The sequence below is a fragment of the Ambystoma mexicanum genome, chromosome 4q, assembly GCF_040938575.1.
Source record: "Ambystoma mexicanum isolate Mex_15411 chromosome 4q, UKY_AmexF1_1, whole genome shotgun sequence".
Lineage (NCBI taxonomy): Eukaryota > Metazoa > Chordata > Amphibia > Caudata > Ambystomatidae > Ambystoma > Ambystoma mexicanum.
Genome location: NC_090928.1, coordinates 858,707,653 through 858,729,634, shown reverse-complemented (window position 1 = coordinate 858,729,634; position 21,982 = coordinate 858,707,653). Strand labels below are relative to the sequence as shown.

General features: G+C 44.8%; 1 long non-coding RNA gene across 1 annotated transcript; it reads left to right on the top strand.

Annotated features, from left to right (window-relative positions):
• The first annotated feature begins 16,332 nt into the window (after positions 1–16,332).
• On the top strand, positions 16,333–17,567 carry LOC138467115 (uncharacterized). The gene is made up of 3 exons (XR_011268045.1): positions 16,333–16,391; positions 16,861–17,034; positions 17,186–17,567. It is a non-coding gene; the product is annotated as an uncharacterized lncRNA (long non-coding RNA).
• The last annotated feature ends 4,415 nt before the right edge of the window (positions 17,568–21,982 follow it).

Genomic DNA, 21,982 nt, shown 5'->3' with positions numbered 1-21,982 from the left:
TAGAAACGCCAGAGTCGGAACAGAGACTACCGTAAGCAATGTGTAATGTGTACATGTAATGTCAACCACTTGTGTACCTGGGAAATATGTATTTGGATCAGAAATAGATTTGTGTGCACATTGACCAGGGGAGTGTCATTTCTGCAGGTCATAAAAATGACATCACTCTGACACACTATCCCTTCCCAAATCAGGGACCAAAGTATCTATTGACCCATCAAATCAAGAGAGGGGCAGGCTTAGTGATGCTACGCACACACCCACTTTCAAAACACATAAAAGGAACATTGAAACCCAGGTGTAGAGAGATTCAATTCCATTTTCTGTGGGACGCTCTGCCGGAAGACTCCAGACTTCACATCCATCAATCTCCAGAGACCAGAACTTTACTTCAGAACTTAAAGCAAGGGCCTAAACCCACAAACTGAGAACTCTTCTCAGCAGGCCTCAGCATCCTTAAAATAATTTGCAAACTATTCCACAGCCGGGTGAGCTGTCTGAATTCTTTGCCAAGAACTTTTGCCAGTACCCAGAAAGCAGTGTTACATCCAGAATCCACTTGATCCGGACCGGAAAGCAGAGCAGTATCCCGAACCAGAGGCCGCTGTATCCAGAGAGGCTAGACCAGCAGAGCAGAGCTGACCCAGACGCTGTGAGCAGAACCACTGGAAGTCCAGTCCAGTTGACCAGATCCGTGACAAGGCCCATTCATTTCAAAATTAGGAGTGAGTATCCGCCAGAACTGAGCAGAACCCAATCTCTTAGTTAAAATAATCTAATCCAAACTATTTTAACCTAAGTAGAACTGCCTCCTAGAAATCGTGTCATCTGTCATTCTACAGCTGTGAGCTGTCATCTGTCATTCTAAAGCTGCAAGCTGTCACCTGTCATTCTGAGTTTTACTTTAAATCCGAAAAACTACCTTTACTAAATTGTCTGTATCTTCGGAACCGTTTGTCCTAGGAACGTGGTTTAACTTCCATTTTAAAGCTGAGATTCTAGGCTTTCCAACGAACCTAAACCCGCCGACTTGCTCAGGAGCCAGGAGTCAGAAAATGACAGCAGACAGTACATCACTAAAATAAAGGAGGATATGGATGTGCTGCAACAGGAAAAGGCTGACCAGGATACCAGATTTCTGGCCTTACAGACGGAGTACCAAGAAGATTTGGACTCCCTACTGCAGAGCCAGAAAAAGCTGTAGCAACAATTAGATTTCAATAGGGCATGTGCTGAGCAGGTAGTCACCCTGCAAAGCCACCTAGATAGGGAAAAAGAGGAAAGCAATACATTGATTCTGAAGGACCTGGATACCCAGGCAGAGTTTGATCTGGAGCGCCAGAAAGCTGATGCCTTCCAAAGGCAAAGGGACGACCTGGTGGCACAGATGCAGGCTCTTAGTCAGGAAAGGGATACCTTAGGCCAGGAAGTCTGCCACTTAAAAAGGAAAATGGAAGAAAATCACCTGGCCCTCCAGGGACTGTGTGACCTCCAAAAAGAACACCAGAACTTGTTAGAGCACACCAAGAGGGTGGAGGATGCTCTGGCAAGAAAGGAGCAGGCCAATAGGGACACAGCTCAGGAGGTAACCCTCCTGCAGCAAAGACTGGCCCAGTACTCCAGGACCAATCAGGAGGCACAGAGAGAGAATGAGGCTCTCTGCCAGCACAATGATAGGCTCCAGCAACAGGTAGCGATGCAGGAGAGCCTAAAATTGACTTGCTACTTTTGCCATAATCACGATTCACGCACTCGCAAATTTTACCGTGATTTGCGATTTTGGCCTGATTTCTTCTCCAGTAAAAAAGTCAGCAGCTCCTTGCTTTCCTTTGCTAAAATTCGTTTAACCTGCTAGTTACTCATAGAGCATTGCTAAAGTGAGCCTGAACTAATATAAAGTAGCCATCACCTACCCTGAACCTCTAGAGGGAATTAAAAGCAATTTTAGCACCTTTTCACTTCCTTGCAAACCACATTAAAGTAATTTGCCTGTGTTTCAAACTCATACCTGTTTTCTCTAAGCTTGCTGGGGGAACTGTAACTGTGTATTGCATTATAAAGTGTGATTTGTTGGGATTCTTGAAGACTGTGTGCTCTTCTTACAGTTCTTGTATTGCATAGGGGGGGGAGTGAATTGTCAAAAGAAAGTGATCATATTATCTTTTGCTAAAATCATATCAAGTTATTTCTGTACTGCATTTTATTCCTCATTGCTTTTCCCTTGAAACCATAAAAGTATTTTTGCTGCCTTATCCATCCTATACCAACTCCTCATTGATTGTAAAGAAGTGTGCTAGTGTCAGATTACCGATTGTTGATCAACATTATATTCATAAGTGTGATATCAATTATTAATTTATTATAAAAGTGTGATATATATATTGTTTAATTTTTCAAATAAACCTTTTAAATTTGCAAAACAAGCCTACTTCTTGGCTCAGTGGGGTCAAGGGGGATTCTAAGAGAGGGGTGTTATACAAGGGTTCATCATCCAGATTATAACTTGCCATAAAAATATATAAATAAGGGCTTCCCTTGGGCATCCCAGACAAGGCACTGACTTAGTGGGATTGCTTGATTGGAGTCACTTACAGACCTACTGTAGTAACATCAGTTGCTGATACCATAGGCCAGTCCACCTGTACTCCAGCCTCTACTGACCGGAGCGGTACAAGCCACTCAGGGTCTGCACCACCTCGCAAGAGGCAGAAGTGTGCTCCAGCAGTACAGGCTGGGACCCCAGACATGGCACAGCAGTCCCACACCTCAAGAAAGAGGAGTTTCTGTGATGAGGAATTGGACACGCTAGTGGACTATGTGTTGGATCACAGCCGTGACATGCTGGTGCAGGCAGGGAGCACACATACGTCTGCTCAGCATATGGCCCACTGGCAGTGCCTTGCAGACCTTATTAGCGCCTTGGGCCATGAGAGGCGCACAGCTGGTGATGTTGTGAAGCGCTTAAATGACCTCCGGCGCCGAGCAAAAGACAAGCTGGCTGCCAAGTTTGCCTATATTCTTGTGACTGGCAGTGGGTCAGCACCAGAGGACGATAAACTCAATGGACATAAGGAGATCGGTAGTGATTTCATTGCAGTGGAGCAGGTCCAAGGCGTGGGAGACCTGCCAATGTCCGGTGAGTGGTGATGCGTGTGTGTGTCCAGGCCATGTGTATTTGCTTGGGTGATGTTATGATTGTCTTCCAGTTCAGGCTACATTGACATGACTGCCATGTGTGACCCTTGTGCTTTTCGACTGATAAGTGCTTGTTGTCGTACAGACTGCATACAAACCATGTGCTGCACACAGAGGCAATCCTCATCACCACACCTGCTCCGTCCTTCCACGGCACTCTCTGACCAGCCTCTCTTGGTCCTATTCTTGCTCCAACCTGTGGTTGCGGATAGCCTGTGATGATCTTCCATTGAACACTCGCTTTCTATCGTCACATGACTGACGTCTCTGTGAGGTCACCCTGCAAGCTGATCCTCCTCAGAGGCATTCTTCCTTTCCTTTCCTCTCCATCCCTCAGCAGCTCATTGACTCCAGAGGACTGGTAATTCCTATGGGGGACTACTGCAATGGGCTTTACCAGGATTTCTGTGATTCTACACTCTTCCCTCTGCAACTCTGCCAGACCTGGACTGTGTGGAAAGTCCTTTAGGCTTGGTGCAAGTTATCTGCCTAGGACTGTGATGATGGCACAGGGTCACAGTGGCTATGAGTGTTCATTCCTGAACCCTGTGCATTCTCAGCAAGTCCCTATGGGTCCTGGGCCAGCAATTTCTTCTACTCCATCTCCAGTATTTACTTCCTTCTCATGGTCTTTGATCATCCCTTTCATGCTCCCTCAGGGTCAGTTGCTCCTTGGGTCCGGCGGGTGTGGGGTCTGGCAACGTGGTGGCCGTGTGCCACCCAGAAATACTGTGTGGGAGCAATTCATGTATACTATTACACAGCAACAGGGGTCATCATGTGATATGTTGGCACAGGGCATGGATAGATAGGGTGGCCAATTCCATGCTCCCCCCCTGCAAGACAGATGGAGCTCCAGCAGCAGGCATTGCAGTCCACATGCCGCTCACACAGGCTGGACATGCCAGTCAGCAACAGGGACCAACGGGCTGAACTGGGGGCTCTGCGCACACCATAGCTGCTGAGGCCCACAGGGCTGCCCTGATGGAAGAGAATACCTCCCTCAGATCTACTCTGGCTGCACTCGAGTTGGCCTGCAGTAGACGGTCAGAACAGCAGATCGAGCAGATGATGCACAACGTCTCTGCGGAGATCCGTGCTTCCCGTAAGGTCTTGCAGGCAGAACTCAGTGCATCACATGAGGTGCTGCATACAGACCTCCAGCCCATCATGCTGCAGAATCAAACCTTTCAGGCCCGTATGCTCGCTGCCATTGAGGAACAGACCAGGGCTATACGTGGACAGCCTCCCTTACCACACACACCACCTAATGCTACACCAGAGGGTGACGACGGCCTCGACAGCTCTTCCCACTCTGCTAGCTGTGCAGGTCATGAACCCATGGAGGTTTATTTTTTTTTCTCTCAACATCCACACATGTGGGTGCTGAGGTGCACCCTGCACCTCCTCCCTCCTGCCTCAACCCCTGCGGGCCACCATGGGCATTTTTGATTTTTTTGTTGTACTTTATTTTTTGTCTATTGCGCATTCATGTGACAGTGTGTTGCTTTGTGTGGCATCCGAAGGCATCCACTGTGTGTTCCGGTTGGGCCCATACAGGCTTGTCTCATGTTGGTACACTCCTTGTTTGTGCCTTAGGGTCCAGACCCATATGCCACTCCTGCTTCCCCTTTCCATGGGCTTGCAAGGAGGGCAGTGTGTGAAAGTAACTTACACAGATGTGGTGAGTCTGAAGTCCAACCTGGGTATACACCCCTAGTGGGGATTCACGATTGTTTGTCCAGTGCATGGTTAGCATACCTTTTTGTTTGGACATTGGTTAATGTGCATTTTTTCATGTTGCATCTTCATGTATTACCTTGACTGTCTCCATTATTGATGCCCTTCCTGTTGCATGCGTTACTCTGCCCCCTTTAGCTAGCAGAGATACACTCAAGATAAAAGGGGTCCATGTGGTAGCTTTGTCACTTTGAGGCACTTGTGCTATTGTGATTGGTCACTGTCTGGCATTGTCAATGTTGGGTCCTGTGTTTGATATGTGATGCTGGAAGATGGATGTTCCTGTGTACAATTTCATTTCGATGTGTCAGAGCGAGTCATTTCTGACCTAGTTCCATTTTGTCTAAGTGCACTTTGTAACAGTAGTGTTATGTGTTGCCCATTTATTTGTCACTTTTGACATTGCATGCCATGGCACGGTGTGGCAACCAGGTGACATGATGTTTGGGAGGGTTTGGGAGACAGGATTTAGATGTGCTATTTTCCATGGGGTTAGTGGCATACTGCATCTTTAATGTGTGCCTTTTGTTCACACAGGATTGGGTTTGTTTAAGTAGCTAGGGATGCACACGATGTAGCACTTCCAAGGACACATTCTGAGGGTGGTAAGGTTGGGACAGTTGATTGTCCCTTTGTCATCATCAATTTGTCACCTGGAATGTGCCAGGCCTGTGTGCACTCCGCAAGGGTGGGATTTTAGGTGAGAAATTGTGCTACAAACTGGGTACGTGCTGCCTCGCCACATGCCCTTTCCCATCCCATGTGCTGCGGCCGTGCATGTGGTTGGGGATGTGGGGGCACCACCATGTCCACCGGTACACCACGCTGTGTTGCAACTTTGTGCAGGACACATGTTGCCACAATGATCCTGCACACTACTGGTGCTGCATATAGTAGGTGTCCACCGGAGTGGTCAAGGGAGCGGAAGCGTGACTTTAGAACTCCAAATGTGCGCTCCACTGTGGCCCTAGTTGCAATATGGGCTGCGTTGTATCTTACCTGGCGTGGTGTGGTGGAGTTCTGTATTGGCCTCATCATGTAGCTGCTCAGAGGGTAGTCACTGTCCCCTGGGGAGGTGAGAATGGTTGTCATTAGTTGGCTTTGTCTATTTGTCTGTGTCTAACATGCACGCATGTGCACAGGCATTTATATTCACCAATGAGCCATGTGTTGCCATACCTCCCAGCTTCCAGGTCCCGGTGTAAGGGTGACATTCTGAATATGGAACTATCATGGGTGAACCTGGGATAGTTGGAATATACAGAGGTAATGATTTCCTTGGCATCACATACAACCTACACGTTGATGGAATCCCAGTGCTTGCCATTCCGATAGATGTGCTCTCTGGCCCTAGGTGGACATAGGGCCACATTGGTGCAATCAATGGCCCCAAGCACTTTGGGGAAGTGTGCCACCCCATAAAAGTCCTGGACCACGGCCTGCATTTCTGCGGGTGATCTGGGCATGTATATGTGCCTGCGGACTGAGGGCCATGCAGTCATGATTGCCAACACCTGGTGTAGGCAGCGTGACTGCGTGGCCTGTAAAACACCCCCAACTAAGGCAGTTGTCTGCTGAAATGACCCAGTGGCCAAATAATGCAGTACATTGAGCACCTTTTCCAAGGGGCTCGGTGCTTGGGAGCACAGGGTGGGTGATGTGAGGTCACCCTCCCACTTAGTGGCCAGGTCTAGGATGAGATCAGGTGGAAACCTATACCTGCCATAGATCTGGTCATCAGGAATCCCACAAAGGGTGTTCCTGGGTAAAAATATGCTGGGCCTGGCTATCATCATCATCATCCTCCTCCTCCTCCTCCTTCTCCTGTGGTGTCCAACGATCACTGCTGCGAGGAATGGTACATTCATCGTAGCTGTATATGCGTGTTTGAGCTTGTGCATGCTTTTTATGCATTGTTTTAGGTGTGCAGTGACATTTACGCCTGCTTTCACTTGGCGGACGTGTTTCCAGATTAGCGCGTCTTGTTAGCGCGCATTGCGAGTATTTTACTGTGGTACTTCCCACGTAATGCCCACATTTACGCTTGTAGTTCCCCATTCCACGTGTTCCGCCCCCTTTTTACGTGTGTGCGCTGGACGATGTGCGCTTCACTGGCCGTCTCACGCAAGGCATTCGTGGTGTCGCTGTGACGTGTTGGACCTGGACGGATTCAACGCAGTTCTCGGGTAAGCCACGCGCAATGTGTTCCATGTATCGGAAAACGGGCGCTTTCGCGTGTTTTGCACGCATGCGCCCCGTTTTTGGTGCAGATTTATTCCATGAATCAGGCCCTGAATTTCATGTGTGGTTCTCACTTGCTTTGACTCTAGTCCAACTTCTCAGCAAATAACATGCTTTGTACATCCCCCAAATCCGTTCAATATAGTTCACAGTGTAGGCATTGCCATTGATAGTCAAATTTCCTTTACCACGTTAGTAATCAAGTTCAGCTGATTCATTTGAATTGCAACAAACAAGACGAAATATTACAGTATATTTGGGTCTTCCCAAATATTTACTTGTAAACACATCTGAGGATTCCGCATTCACTTGCCAGAATGTTATTGAAACATCAGCGCAAAGCCCACACTTTGGCCACTTTTCAAACATTGCATTAGCTTCCAGTTGCTGAAAGAGTTAAAGGCCCTTTGTTTATTGTGTAATGCCCCGAATCACAATGCTCCTGACTTTCTTAGATTAAAAAATAAAAGTCCTGAAAATGTAAGTGGGGGACTCATCAACAAATGCAATAGGAGGTGACGTCACCAGAAATTAGCATACCATGGTGAAATATGTATATATCATTAAATTGGCTTTGCATAACCACCCAAATTGAACAGAACGAATGGTATTTGCCTTTCATAAAATCAACAAACACACACAACTAATAAGAGATAACATTTTCTTTTTATAGTTTTTTTTGAAAACTTTAAAATGTGTGTATGTTTTAAACTTCAAGAACCAATCCAAATATTTTCCCTGGGACTTGCAGTAGTAAAGTGAAACATTTCACCTCAGGAGGATAGCTCAGGGGCATCATGCTGGCCTGGGAAGCAAGACGACATGGAGCAACACAGGCAATGCTCTGGATATTCAGTGTGTTATGAAAAATCTATCATATCATAGTTGTTTGTTATTTTAGTTGTTTGTTATTTTTCATCAGAGTATGTAGTGAAGTGTCTGGCCTACACACCTGACGACTGTGGTTTGATCCCCAAGGTCGCTTTAATTCATGAATTCAAAGAGGACATTCAATGTTTCTCATTTTAGCTGGGGGGGGGCTGAGTCCTCCCCCTCAAAGTGTGTGGACTCCATGCCCCCCTCCGCTCCCCCCTACACCCCCACCCCTGTACCCTCGACTTGAGCCTATATGTTCTACGTCATTCCCTCCATTCAGCAAAGACTAACGTGCAAGTTTCGACTAATAAATGGGCGGCACGAAAGAACACAATCATCAGACTTTTAGAAAGCATCTCAAAACGTTCTTTTTCCAAATAAAAGCTATGAATAATCCACATCCTGCTTGTACTTAACTGCTTTTCCTTTGACTGAGTAGTTTGTTATGCGTGTCAAGCACCAAGTTGCCATTTGAGCCACAAGCACCTCTACAATAAATGAACGTGAAAACATAACACGAAACTGTACACCTCAACAGTATGGCATGCTGTTGCTTACCAGCTATGTTCATGTGCAATCCCTATATGTACACATATATGTTCTTGGTCTGTTGGTTATAATCTTGCCCCACTTAGTAAAACCTGATGTAAAAATGTTTATTTTCACATGGCATATTTTGAACATACTCGAGTATTGACCGTCTGCTGTTCTGCTGCCTGCTTGTTTGCACATGTGCTTTGATTACGGCTATTGTGGTATTTGTAACTTCTCTTTATTTTAGCGAAGCCTACTTGCTATGCTCATTTTCACATGGTGTCTTTGCATACTGGGCTTTGGCTGCTCTTTCAGTTGCTGTTATACGTGCATGGGAAAACCGATTGCACCTATTGCAGAGTGTCGAGTTCGTAGCTTTTGCTATACAGTAAACATTCTAAATTGCCAATATTCGACTTGCACACTGCAGATTTGCACATTGCTGCCTTGCATATATGTAGATGCAGTGACAATGATGTATTTTGTTGTATTTTATCCTGTGCATATGGTACGGGAGTTTGCAGCGTCCACATTTAAATTCGAATAGATCATTTCACATTGGGGATGTTCTTTCGCAGGTGTATAACTCTTAACTAACTTAACTGATTGACTGAATTGATTGTAATTGATGTATGTATTTAATTTGCTTATTTTAGTATTACTGTAAGTGCATTAGTCATTTGACTAATTACAATGAACAATAATAAACTGTTTTTCCTTTGACTGATTAGTCTGTTATGTATGTCAAGCACTAAGGTGCCATTTGAGGCATAAGCACCTCTAAACAAATAAAATGAAAATGAAAACGTAACAAAACGAAACTGCACACCTCAACAGTCCGGCATGCTGTTGCTTATCCACTACGTTCATTTGAAATCCCCATATGTACACATATATGCTCTTGGTAGCGCTCCAGAGCACTGCAAGTGGCTCTGCTATTTACCCCACGAGTGCACTCAAGTGACTACTGATCTAAGTATAGTTACCAGCACCTCTGAAGCTCAGAATCCAATAGCTCCTTTCAAATGTTTGTGCTAATTGAGCATAATGGAATTTGTCACTATTGTGCTCAATGTTGTTTAATGGAATCAGGGACTGATGAGTTTACTTTACAGCATTTGTATTGCGCAAACCATGGACCCTCTGGCATCAGGGCACAGACAAGACATAAAACTAGAAACATAAAAGAGCCTCAGTAGAGATGAATACTCAATCTGAAAAAGCCCACAAGGATCAGGCAAACATGCAAGTTTTCAATTTCTTCTTGAAGGGCTCTATAGTTTCCTGACATCTGCGGTCCAAGGGAAGTTTATTCCAAGCTTTTGGAGCTGCAATGAAGAAGGCTCCACTTTCGACCTTCTTAGTCCTGCATCTGGGAAGTATCACATATTTCTGATTACTAGATCTAAGAGATCTACAGTTTACTTCATTGGAGATGGGATCTTGCAGGTACGAGAGCATTAGTCTTATGCAACATTTGAAGGTGATGACCTGGAGACGAAAGAAGGCACATGCCTCTGCCGGGAGCCAGTGTAAGGATTATCTGGCAACGGAAACGTGGCCGCGGCAAGACAATCCTACGACCACCCTAACTGCACAGTTTTGAACCACTTGTAGTCTGTTTGCATCAGCTTTACCAAGCTGACCAAAAGGCTATTGCAATAATCTATTTTTGATCCGATAATTGCTCTGGCGATTGTCTCGGCATTGACCAGTGAGATAAAAGGCCAGAGGTGAGCCATGAGCTTAATATAATAAGCCGCCGCTGAAGCAAGCCTCCTAGCATGCACTTTCATGTTAAGGTGCTAGTCGAAAATCCCTCCAAACGTTTTAAATTTCTTTTGGGGGGTTATTTTAACCTCACCCAGTTGAAAACTATCAATGGAGGGCCAAGCTTAGCCAGCATAGAATGAGAGCCCTAAATAAGCAACTCAGTTTTATTTCTATTCAATGCTAAGTTGTTCCACACCATCCAGTTCTCGACCCGGGTATAAACTCTATTCAGTTCCACTTCGTCCTGGGAGTGAGAGCCTGACATAGGGACGACACACTGTGTGCCATCTGCGTAATTAGTGAACACCACCACTCCTGCTCCAGAAGGGCTAAGAAGGGGGCCATGGAGATGTTATATAAGGAGGGAGACAAACACGCGCCCTGCGGAACACCGACGTTGACCGTAAATGGCTTAGCCTGCTCAAAGTAAGCTTGACTCTCTATTGTCCAGGAAAGAGCAAATCCAGCGCACCGTGACTGGGGAGAAAATGGCTATCTCTTTCAATCTAGCAATCAAGAGTAAGTGATCGACCAAGTTGTACGCAGCCAACAGGTCTAATGACATTACCATAGAATATAAGCCGTTGTCAACGCATTCCAGGAGACTCGATTTCATCTCCAGAAGTGCAGTCTCAGTTCCAAAGCCTTGTCTAAAGCCAGATTGACGGTAATTTAGAATAGGGTAATTGTTCAGGTGTATTCACTATGGGTCTGTAATTGCGGGGCACCTCAGTTACTAGGCCAGGTTTTTTTATTTATAATAGGAGTGACCCAGGCCTTTTTAAGGTAAGCTGGAACATGACCCTCCAAAAGAGAAGCGTTTACAAATTTGCAGATGGCCTCCAATAGAATTGGTGGGCAAAATGTCATTATCATAGCAGAACAGGGTTCCCTTTTACATCTAGTTGCCTTCAACTGTTCCACCACAACCGACAATTCACCTACCGTAATGGGGGGAAATAAAATTGGAGGAAAGTCGGGCATCTAGCAAACGATCCTTTCCTAATCTTGATAGGAGCCGAAAGACGATCCCTTTTTAAAAAAATATTTTTTTAACTATGTCAGTCCTAATGCCAATCGAGTTTGTTGTGCATGGTGTTCTGGATTGTCTGGCATCAGGCAGCATACTTGATTACTGGACAGGCAGTGGGCTGCTTAATGTTTTCTTCTTCTTTTAGTATTTAAAAAAGTTCTTTGACTTCAGATTTACCATTCAAGATTCTAGAATTAAGATGGGTTTTTTCACCTCTATGATGGCCAGTTTATATGACTTAGCAGCTACTTTATAAGCTGTCAATGCCCTGGAAGAGGATTCAACTTCCAGAGATAAAACAACTTAAGAGAGGAGGATTTAAGTTTTTGTAGTTCTGTTGAGAACCAGGATTTACTTTTTAATCCTTCACAGGTTTTTCTGTGTTTAAGAGGGGCATGAAAGTTGGCAATGATGTCCAGATTGGCTATCAGAGATTGGGACATGATATGATATGGTATTTATAACGCGCCTATACACAAGTGTTGCAATGCGCGATGAGGCAAGGGAGGGGGAACAGTGGGAAGATAACAATGATCTTACTAGGCCAAGTGACATTGCAAGTGCAGGGGAAGGGGAAAAGTGTGGGGGAGGGGGCAGTGCAGTACATGGGAACAACAGTAAAAATAAATAGAATAAATAATAGTAAAAGTGCAGCCAGCTAGTGGAAAGTGCAAGGGTGAGTGCAGGCATCAAGTGTCAAGTGCTGATAGGGTGCTGTAGGGATACACAAGAACAGTCCCCAAGTATGGGGGATGCCAGAGAGCCAGTGCAGGGGTGCAACTGCTTGGGGAGGGGACCTGGGCCCAAGATCAGAGGGTAGCCAGGTGACCAGTTCAGTTACAGTTTCAGCAAGGAGTTCAGCAGGGGAGTGGTGGAGAGAAAGCAGAAGCAAAGAGGAAGGTTTTGAGGTGCTCCGGAACCGGAGATGATTCTCCTCAAGTTTCAGGGAGGCTGTTCCAGAGGGAGGCCCCAGCCGAAGAATGAGATCTACCATCAACTCGTTGATTGGAGAAGCGACTGACCCTGAAGCAGTTGGAGGAGGATGGGCAAAGAGCTCGAGAAGGAAGATATTTAGGAGGAGAGAGTTGAAGAAATTGTGATCCCAGACCCCAGAATGCCTTGTGGACAATGCAGAGGGTTTTGAACTTCATATTTGCAGCCACTGGGAGCCAGTGCAAAGATTTCAGTCCTGGAGAGATACGATCCCTGGGCTTGAGGCCAAGGACAAGTCTTGCAGTCCTGTTCTGGGTGAGTTGTAGAGGGTGGAGAGTAGAAGCAGGCAGATTTAGAAAGAGGCTATTGCAGTAGTCCAGCCTAAAGTGAAATAGAGCTCTGGAGACAGTGAGTTTCTGGGGGAAGGAGAGGAAACGAAGAATACCTCTGAGGAGGTGAAGCTGGTAGTGTGACTTCTTAGAGACATCAGAGATGTGAGGAGAGAAGGAGAGTGTGGAGTCACAAATGATCCCCAAGGTTTTTAGCCTCACAGGTGGGAGCATGAAGTGGGTCAAGAGAGGATGGCCAGAGAGTGACCGGAAAGGAGGGAGCGGTTGTGGCGATGAGGAGAATCTGTCTTACTGGCATTAAGGCAGAGATCATTGGCGGCACACCACTCCTGGTTAGCAGACAGACAGTCAGAAATGAGAGAAGAAGTGGCAGAAGAGAGCCTAGAAATGAGTTGTCATCCGCATAGCACTGAAACTTGGGGCAGAGAGCGGCAATGCGGTGGGCAAGAAGTACCAGGTATTGGTTGAACAGCCAGGGAGAGAGGTTAGAACCCTGGGGAACACCACAGGTAGAGCTAGAGGAAGGACCAAAGTTTGACCTGGGAGGGTCGATAAGAAAGGAAAGAGGTCAGCCAAGCCAGGGCCTGATCAGTGATACCCAGGTTATCACAGAGACGGTTGAGCAGGATGGCATGGTTGACCATGTCAAAGGCAGAAGTGAGATCAAGTAGGACGAGAACACAGGGGATGTTGGAATCTATGTTGGAGAGCAGGACTTCACAGATGTTCAGAAGAGCAGTTTCCGTGCTTCTGGCAGCTCAGAACTGTACGACTAAAAGTATTTTATCAAGATCTCACTGAACAAGAACTACCCTTACAGGTCTACGTATACCATCAGCTTTTAGACCACAGGACAATGAACTCCCCAAGGGGATTCTAACCTTTGAGACATGTGTTTTAAGAGATCTAGAAACATTAAAAACCAGAGCATGGTCAATTAAATACAACCTATCTCGTGAAGAACAAAAAGCTCTAACTGATTTATCTAAAAATACCACTGTAGTCATAAAACCAGCTGACAAAGGCGGAGGCATTGTAATTATGAGCAATGCATAATATCTATCAATGATGAACGACCTACTTTCAGATCAAGAAAATTATAAAAAGCTCAAACAAGACCTGTCAAATGAGCTAAAATACCTTGTAACAAGTCAAGGACATAACTCAACATGTACGCCCTACCGAAAATACACAAAAATTCAGAAACCCCCCCAGGCCGTCCTATAATATCGGGTTGTGGCTCTATACTTGAACCATTATATATATTTATTGACCCTTTCCTTAAACCACCAAGTGCAAAAACTGAAACATACCTAAGAGACACCACCCACACTAGTCACATTTTTGAGAACCATCCTTTTGAATCTCGAACTCGGAGGTTAGTTAGTATGGATATAAAATCCCTTTACACGAGCATACCCCAAGATCAGGCACTCGCGTGTATGCGAGAGATATTAGCAAAATCGGACTTACAAGAATGTGTTCCACACAGCTTCATCATGGAACTTATGACCTTAGCCCTGTGTAAAAACCTTTTTGAATGTAACCACCAATTGTACTTGCAAATGAAAGTAACTGCCATGGGGGCAGCATTTGCACCAAGCCTAGCAATTCTCTTTATGTCGGACTTCGAACCAATTAACATACTGTCTGAAACTAATCCTTACAGAACAAACATAATAAATTGGAAACGTTATATTGATGACATTATTTTTATATGGCAAGGCCCCGAGTCATCATTAAAAACGTTCCTAGTCTGGTTAAACAACATTTCCAGGCATATCCAGTTTACTATGGAATACAGTGCTGAAACCATCACATTTTTAGACCTTACCATTTCACATAGAACATGTCACCTCAAATGTATCCTTCATCGCAAAACTTCAGCGAGAAACACATTGCTACACTATTCCAGTAATCACCCACAACATCTTAGGGACAACTTAACCTATGGCCAGTTTCTTCGTATAAGAAGGAACTGTACTGATCTATGTGACTTTTACGATGAAAAACTAGGATGTCGTCTTGCAGACAGAGGATACCCCAAAAGGCTTATTAATCAAGCGAAAAAAAAGAGCCCGGTTCACGGACAGAGATATTTTACTTGCGTCCAACATGAACCAGTCCAAGAACATCGAAAAAGACAGGATTATCTGCGTTATTACACACAGACCACAGACTTTTCAAATTGAAAAACTTATTTCAAAATATTGGACAATTGCTAAACTAAGTCTTCTTCACACTCCAGCACCCAGGTTTGCTTTTAAAAGAGCAAAAAATATAAAAGACAAACTTGTACACTCCAATTTTCGCAAACCCGCCCCAAGACTGGAACTCTGGGACCTAAGAACTACGGTTGGCCACTTCCCCTGTGGCTCCTGTTCCGTTTGTCGTTTCACTCGAAAAATTAAAGACTTTCTAATAGGTACAAAAACCTGGACTCTCACAACTCTTACAAAACGCAAAAGTAAGCAGGTTATTTACTGCATTGAGTGCCCGTGTGGCCTTCGTTATGTAGGCCTTACTGCCCGCCCTTTGCTCATTAGGATTTCTGAGCATCGCTCTCGCATTAGGTACAAAACAGTATCCGCACCTATAGTCAACCATTTTCTAGAAGCCCACCACACTGCAGATGACATCAAGTGGTGGGTTCTAGACACAGTAAGAGATTCAACCAATGTAACACAGAGTTTACACCAAAAAGAGGCCAGATGGATCTATAGATTGTCTACGCATATTAATGGCCCGAACGAGGAGTTTTTACCTCCTATATAAAACCCTGGGTATTTTACCTTTGGAACCCCAGCCTATCGCCCTGATGAATTTCAGGATGATGTAGGAGTACGTTTTATTAACAAATTGTTTTAAGATGACTCGGGAACAAATTCCGTTACACCTTTTTTACCAATGTGATTTAAGACCATAATCATTATTTTAGTTGCCTGCTTACACAAAAAGAAAAAATCAAAAACAATTACTCCTTTTTGAATCATCCCACTAGGATGTTAGTGAATCACACTTTTCCCATATCAAGCGGCAGGAATAATAATTTTTCTTTTTCTGGTGGTTCATCCGGGTCTTTGTAGTAAGTTCAGAAACACAGTCCTATATGTTGTTTTGAAAGTGTACAAAGCACATTCTTAAGGATTACTTCCATTTCCTTATTTACATACTTTCAGCAACTGTGGCGTTCCTTCGTTATATATTACTGTTGCACTGTAAGTGCTATTAAGTCTCAGTATCCATTTATTTAAATTAAAAAACACGCCAACCTTTGTAATTCTGTAAAAAACGTTTTGCAGTTACTGCTTTCCTTTATTTCAGGTTAAGAGTAACGTTCGTTTATAGCAGCCCACAACGAGTTAAACATCACGCACTCACAATATTCACAAGCAAGGCTTCACAAATGCTGCCATTCTATTTTCAACTCTTTGAAGAACGTTCTCATGTAGCTATAAACAAACAGCAAATATGTGCCTTTCCCACCACTCACGAGCAATGTTCTACGGGCATTGTCACTTACTTCCTATTTTGCGAGGTGGGCTCGCTTCTTATCAACCAATCACTAGCGCTTCCCGGTAACTGACGAGCATACACGCAGCCAAGGGCTCGAATCTTCTAACCAATCAGGTTGTCGCCTTTACGGTCAAGCTGTGGGCCAGTACACGACCAGCTACCGAGGAGTGAGAACATACAGGAACGCTGCGGAGAAACAGGTACTGAGTTTGAGCATTTGCCACTCAAACTTCTCTCTCTTCAACCTTAATATAATTTGAACAATGCTACATTGCGGACTCAACATTTGATTTCCAAACTGTGCTTTGTTCACAGTTTAACGCTGAACAGTCAGAGGCCGAATTTAATTTAATTTATTTACGGCAAGATGTCTCGCTTTCCCCCATTTTTTTTGGAAGCAACATTTGACTGTCTTAATGGCGACCGGCAAACCTTATAATTCACAGGTATGCCGAATTTCTCGCTCTTTTCTTTTCCATTCAGTTAGAAATCCACCATTTGGAGAGCAATGCCCTTTCCTTTCATACAATACTATACAAACAATACTTATGTTTGTGCATACACAAGTTTTAGCTGTTATTACTCTACTATAACACCATGCAGGAAACCACCTGGTGAGCTTTTCATTGAATACCTCATAAATATAATTTTTATTTGTTTAAATTGCAGGACTTAACTTTGTCCATTTTCCTGAACAATTTAAAGTCACTGCATCTGAACCCAAGGCATCGACATGGAGTTTCCACTTGTGAGTTGTTAGCAGTTCACCTGCCTGAGTTGCAGTTTTTGTTCCTCCGGGGTCCTATTTGGCCATTTCCCTTCAGACCGTGTCCCATTGATTGGGTAAGCTGCATTTTAGGGACTCGTAGCAAATAAGCAGTCAAATAAGCAACAACATTAAAGTTCAGATGTTTTCAGCCAAACTGATTCAGCAAGCCACATGAAATCCATTATGTTATTATTTTTCTATTGTTTTGTGTCTGCTTCCCCATAGGGACAACTTGCCCTGAGGAAGGCATTCTGAAAACATTGCCCGGCAGGAGTCACTGTTACCGAAACGTGTGGTGGATGCCCAATTGGACACCTGCACGTAGCCAGACCTGCCATGAGAATTATGAATAAAGAGTGAAGGACAATTAATTAAAAATTACAAGTTGAGAAAGAGAAGGAATATACTCTTTCCTGTTCCTATACTCTGTCTCTCTTTTTCTCACAATTCCCTCTTTTATCTTTAACATAAGTGCTCTTTACACTTTCATCTGTTGTTAACTTCATTCATCTTTTGATATTATTGATTTGGTTGAATTATGTAATATATTTTTTCCTTTGTGTTATGAGTATCAATCTATACACATACTGCTGATATATGTTTTTCTCTTTTGTAACACACATTTTTATGTTTTTCTCCTTTTGTAACCTATTGAATAAATCCAAATAAATGTTCTCATATGCTTCTTGAATCTTGATTTGGCACATGTCAAAATTTCAATGATTTAACCATAACACTGACATACTAAAAGTTATTCTTTTTTTGAAATTTTTTAGGACTTGCCCTTTATTACAGTGGAACAAAGGTTTTATTGTCTAGCAGCTCAGAAGCCAGACTGATGGTCATGGAGACAACCAACAGATTCAGTGTGACGATTAAGCTGGGAGATAGCCAGTTTTTCCAGGAGTTTGCCCAGGAAAGGAGTGAGGGAGATTGGGCGATAGTTAGCCAGGCAGTATGGGTCGGCAGTGGGTTTCTTAAGAAGAGGATGCACAAGAGAGTGCTTCAGGGGGGAAGGAAAGACTCATGTGGTGAAGGAGTGGTTGCAGAAGTCAGCCAGATCAGGGGCCAAGGTGTCAATGTGGTCCTTGATGGTTTTGGAGGAACAGGAGTGAACCTGTTTTGATGAGACTTTCATAGGTCAGATTTGTCTAGAAACCTTGTCTGGGGAGAACAGGGGAAAGGCAGAGAAGGAGGAAGGAGAGGTGGCCGAAGAAGAGCCAGAGGAGGAGCAGGGAGTGGAAGAGGCAGGGGGAGAGGAAGAAAGAGAGGACAGGATGTCCCGAGTTTTAGAGATGAAATGAGAAGCCAGGGCCGTGCAAAGGGCCTGGGAGAGACAGGAGAGGTAGAGGCTGCAGCAGGATTGGCCAGCTTCATGCAGATTTTAAAGAGTTTGGCCGATTTGTTAGATGCCGCAGAGACGCAGATTTGGATGTGGGATCTCTGCTTGGTGCAGACAGAGAGCAGTTATTGCCTTTGGAGCAGTCAGAAGGCCAGTTTGTCAGAGGATGTACCGGAAGCACGCATTTTCCTCTCAGCCACCCTACACATGCATTTAAGGGTGGCGAGATCTGAGTCATACCAGGAATTGCACTTGGCTTTGGGCTTCAAGCGGATCCTCATGACGGGGGCAAGAACATCGAGAGTATCAGATATAGCAGAGTGGAGCATGAAGAGGGCTGTAGAAAGTGGCGGCGAAAGCCTCAGATGACACACGCTTCATGGGTCGGATAATCGAGAAGGTAGGTGGCAGTGCTGAAGTTGGCTTGAGCTGAGGGGTGGAGGGAGTGAGTTGGGAGGAAAGGAGAAAGTGATCACACCAGGAGAGAGGGATAGAAAGGGGAAGGTCTGTAGGGATCAGAACATCTAGTGTGTGCCCTGCAGAGTGAGTCAGGACAGAGGGGAGAATAGAGAGTGAGAGAGAGTCGCAGAGGCCGCGAAAGAGTTCAGAGGAAGGACAGGAAGCATCCAGGTGGATGTTAGTCTCCAAGAAGGAAGAGTTGAGTGGTCGAGACCAGGAGGGAAGAGGGGAGGTCTGCCCACTCAGAGGAAGGAGGAGATCTGACCTGGTGGCTGATAGATGCTAGCCACAGTAAGGGAATGGCTAGGAGAGAGAGAGAGAGAGCCTGCAGACGAGGTATTCGAACGAGGAGTAGGCCTGCGTAGGAATGACAGGCAGGAATTCACTCAGGGAAGATCAGGGCTACACCCCCTACGGTACGGTTGGACCTGGGCGCAGAGAGGATCTGGTAGCCATTAGGGAGGAGAGTGTCAAAGCTTGTGACCGAGCTGGCCGTGAACCATGTCTCGGTGAGACCGAGGACATCAAGGTCACGTTCTTCCAGGAGGTGGCAGATGTCAGAGGAGTGTTTATAACAGCTGAATGAGAGTTAAGAGTGGCATTATGGAGAAGGTTGCCGTCCTTCAAAGACTTCTAGGGAGGCGTACAAATCAGAGGTACAACCTGCGGAGGTGTAGAGGAAGCCAGAGGTTGGGCAGAAGTTGGAGGAGAGGTCAAGGTAGCCAAGGAGGAGACAGCTGGGAGAGGCAAGGAAGCCATGGAGGGAAGTGAGGGGACAGCAGGGGAAGGAAGGAAATTGATGAGGCACAGGAAGCGTCTGTCAGAGACGATAAGATTGGCCTGAGGACCTTGGACCAAGACGGTACCATTCAGGTAAACATTTATGATGACCTTAGAGTTGAAGGAGGCCAGGAGGGCCTTCCACCGGGTGCCACCATTAATGGGAGAAGAAGAGAGAGGAGAAAGCACAGAGACCATATGAAGTGTCCATTGGTCTGACGAGGGAACGACAAAGAGGATGTAGGCGAGGGTTTGCCTAGAGCAGGCACAGGTATAGGTGTCAGCGATAGGGAGGCCTGGGTTGGAGACAAGGATGTCCTTTTTAAACTTCTTCCTACCAGATTTAGTGAGGAGAGCAGGATAGTTGATAGAGAAGCAGTTAGAAAATATAGGAGAAACAGAGAGCACCATAGAGTAGGGGGGCAGAGGAGAGAAGAGGAAGGGCGGTAGTGGCAGGAGAACACTAGGGAAGGACGCATGGGGGCGCAAGCAGGCTAGACAGAGAGAGAGACAATAGTAGACAATTGGACAAGTCGACAAGCGCTCAGACACTGGTGTAAGTTTGCTAGAAGAATGCTGTGCTAAGAAGTCAGAACCACAGAATGGCACTACTATCCCAATATAGTTTAGATACTGGAGAAAAAAACACACCTAAGTCTGGGAGTCCTGTATAAGGGGAAAAAGGCCTAGTTTTCAGCCGCAGAGACAATATGAGAGAAATTATTTGACGGACCTAACGGGGGTTAGATTCTGTCCCTCGTAAGCAGCTTAACATCTCTAGAGAAGCAGCCCTGGGTATTTCTGCACTTAAGTTTAAGTTTTTGGGGAAAGTCTGCCTGAACGGTAAAGTGCACGAAAGCATGGTCGGACCATGGGCAAGAAGAAACCTGAAAATCCTTGCTTGCAACATTAATAGTCAAAACCCAGACTAGGGTATGACCGAGAAAGTGAGTGGGAAAATGAACTTTTTGTTTGAAACCAAGCTCTATAAGGACCAGCTCCAAATTAGCTGCCAAGGCGTCCTCTTGTGACCTGACCCATAGTAAACATCTCCTAAAAGAATAAACCTAGTATTAGGCTTTAACGTGGCTACCAAATAATTAGAAAGGGCCAGGATGAAGTCCTCTGTCAGAGAAGGAGGTATGTAGATGAACTCTGCATGTAGTTGTAAGACGATGATGTAGATGATATATTTCCTCGGTGAATAGAAGGTGTAATTGCACACTACCTGTATGGCTTTTTATTGTGTTGATTAATTGAAAATGAAATAAAGAGTTAACATTTTTTTAAAAACGGTGCATATTGTAACCTTAAGTTATTGTGGTAGTGGAGTCCGTGGAATCTGGAATGCTGTGCTAAATTGCCATGCTGAAAGCTGTCCGCACTGTGCTTACTTGGAAGGTTAGAATCTGAATGTCACGTGCTAACTGGGCATGATGGGATCTTACCTTACTCTGGTAAATTGGAATAATGAAATCTGACCCAGCTATATTCACTAGGCATGATAGAATCTAGTCGTATTGTATTTTTGCATTTATATTAATGTATAAAGTGCTTGCACCTATGCGCTGAACAAAAAAGGGAGAAAACAGTACAATTTCAGATGTAGATTCAAATAAACAATAAGGAACAGATAGAATTAAGAAGGAAGACGAGAGAGAGAGAGAGGTTTTAATTCGAGAGCGGAGCAAAGGAAAAATGGAGGAAGAACAAAATAAAAGAGGGTAGTTCCAGGACTTTGTGGTGACAAGAGCAAAGGATCAGAACTGGGAAGAGGTTGAAAGGGGCTTGGGCACAGCCAGTAGAAACAACTTCTTGTAACTGGGCTTAATGGGATCCGGCACGTCTATGCTAATTGGGAAGAATGCTAACTGTGCATAGTGGAATCTGGCATTTAATGTGCTAAATGGATATATTGAAATCTGGACTTATTTGGCTCAAGTTTGTGTATGGAATCTTGCACTGCTGTGATAACTGTGCATAGTGGAATCTGGCCTTATTGTGCTAATGGGCACATGTGGAATCTGGGAATGCTGTGCTAACTGGCCATGGTGAAATCTGCCAGTAATGTGCTTGCTGGGCATGCAAGAATATGAATTTAATGTGCTAATTGGTTGTGCCAGAATCTTACCTTACCCTGGTAAGCTGTAATATTAAAATGTGTCCGCTCTATTCACTGTGCACGGAGTCTAGTGTCACTGTTGCAACTCGGCATGATGGGATCGGTACATATACGCCACTGGGGCATAATACAGTTTGGGATTGCTGTTCATAGTGGAATCTGGCATCACTGTTTTAACTTTGTATAATGGAATCTAGTGGTGGTTTTCTAACTGGGCATATTCCAGGCACTGGTTCGAAATGCATGTCTCTTTTCAAGTAGTTTGAGGAATAGAATATATTGCACAGCCTAATTGCTTGTGAGTAAAAGTCTTGAAAAT